A 2,477-nucleotide genomic window follows, 5' to 3' on the forward strand; every position below is an offset into this window, starting at 1 on the left:
TCATTTTTAAATTCAGATTTTATTGATATATTTTAGATATACATAATGATCACATTCATCATAAAGAATTTGTACCTGGGCTGGGGACATGGCTCAGTGGAATAAGCACTTCCTTGGCAAGCGAAAGGGCCTGAGTTCAATCCCCGGTTCCGCAAAAAAAAGAAAAAAAATTGTACCTGTACACGACATAATTTTATTTTCCCCTTTCACCTACCCTCTCTTCAAGCAAGTTTTTGAAATTCTAACTCGTTTCCCTGTCTCCGGCCTAGTTTTCCCTTCTGCAGTACCGTGGCGCCGACACTAGGTGGAGCAGCGAGAGGTCGGTGCTAAGACCTTGTCCTGGCGGGTGGTTTGACCGCGCAGGGAGGGACGCTGGAGCGCCAGCAGGGTGAAGAACCGTCGTTTGGGGAAAAGCCTGGGCCTCGACCATGAGGGACAAAGATGTCCACACAGGTATTGGAGCACTAACGGGGTGACTGAGACGTCCACATGGGTAGGGATGGAGGGCGTCTGGCAAGTGCTACAGGGCGCAACAGGGTGCAGAGAGTGGGCAAAGGGTGAAGAGGGCAGGACGTCCCTGTTGGGGGGCTGCCCAGGGTGGGACCAGGAAGGGGGTGAGGAGCCATCTCTCGAGCTTTTTTTTTGGTAGTACCAGGGATTAAACTCAGGACCTTGTACTTGCTAAGCCAGCACTTATTCCACTGAACTGTCTACCAAGCCTCCATCTCGCACTTTTTAATACATGTAAAAATAAAATTTGGAGCGTTGTGTGACATGCACTCTGGCAAGCTGGAATCCCATCAAACTGACCCCGAAGCATCGTCCTGGGTATCTCACTCTACGATGTCAGCGCCACCACGTTGGTTGCCATGGCCTCAATAAACCCGGAGAGTATACATAATGGAAGTTAGCCAGCACTACAAAACGCTACAAATCTCCCCTCCCCTACACTTCCATTTCCAACAGGGTACTAAAATCCTAACCAGAGAAGATCAGGCAAGGAAAAGAAATAAGAAATAAAAGACCTTCAGACCCAATGCTATTATGGGCTACTGGACTCTTTTAGAATATTTTGCTGAGTTTACACACCTATAATATTCAATAACGGAACTTAGAAAAAATGGGGTATACCGATGAATGTCCATTTTGTATCTGTGTATTCAAAGAGGTTGGGATAGATATATAGTTGCATTCTCTTAATGAATAGAATGATTTGTTCTAATGGTGTTTGTAAATAGGATCTCAAGTCCGCATCTTGTACAGCAATTAACCACTAAGAAGAATATATGCGGTGTGTTATTTGTTGAAACTGTACTTCCGATTTGATTTGAAACTGTCTTATTGATATCTGTTTATCAATAAAATTTTGAAAAAAAAAAGAAATAAAAGACCTTCAGATAGGACATAAAGAAGTAAAATTATTTGTTCTCACATGACATGAGCTTGTGTAAGAAAGCCCTAAAAAATTCTTTACAAAAGTGAAACAAAGATTTAGAACTAATAAATGCGCCCAAATTCCAAAATTATCTTGAAAAAGAGATGCAAAGGCAGACATGTTGTGGCATGTCCCTGTAATCATAGCATTCAGGAGGCTGAGGCAGGAGGATCAACACAAATTCAAGGCCAGCCTGGGGTGCATAGTGAGATCCTGTCTCCCTAATTTTATAACTTACTGAAAAGCTATAATTACCCAAATTATGTGATACTGGAAGAAAGACAGATATACAGACCCAGCAAAATGGAATAGAGGATCTAGAAATCAACCTTTCCATATAGTGAAAATGGTTTGGTTTTGTTTTTGAGAAAAATTCTCATGCTATATCCCAGGCTGACCTAAAACTTGCACTCCTCCTGTCTCAGCCTTCTGAATGCTGGGATGATAGGGTTGTACCATCCTATATAGTGCAAGTGGAACTTTGACAAAGATAAGACTGTTCAACAAGGAAAAAGTTATCTTTTCAACAAATGGTATTACAAAAACTGGCTGCATGCATAGAAGGGGGCGGGGGAGAAGTGAAAGAAAAGGAGTTTGGCCCCTACCTTACACTACAAATAAAAATTAACTTAAAATGGCTCAAACATAGCTGGTTCTTTCGATCCCAACACCACACACCGCAGCAGCCCTCCTCTCGGGTGCACTGAGCCAACCACCGAGACAGTCAGGCATGGTGGTGCGCACCTGTACTCCCAGCCCTGGGGAGGCTGGAAACAGGATGATCGCTACAAGTCCAAGCTGCGTAGTGAGATCCTTTTCCAAATACATTAAGAAAAAAAAAAAAAAAAACTTAGCCTGGTGCTATATGCATGTAATCCCAGCACTCTTGGAGGGTGAGGTGGGAATATTGCAAGTTTGATTACAGTCTGAGCAATTTAGCAAGATCCTTGAGAGACAGAGAAGAAATGAGGGTTGGGGAGATGGCTCAGTAGAATAAGCACTTGCCTGGCAAGTGCAAGGGCCTGAGTTCAATCCCCAGTTC

This window comes from Octodon degus, unplaced genomic scaffold (genome assembly GCF_000260255.1).
Source record: "Octodon degus isolate 3935 unplaced genomic scaffold, OctDeg1.0 scaffold00077, whole genome shotgun sequence".
In the NCBI taxonomy this organism is placed as follows: domain Eukaryota; kingdom Metazoa; phylum Chordata; class Mammalia; order Rodentia; family Octodontidae; genus Octodon; species Octodon degus.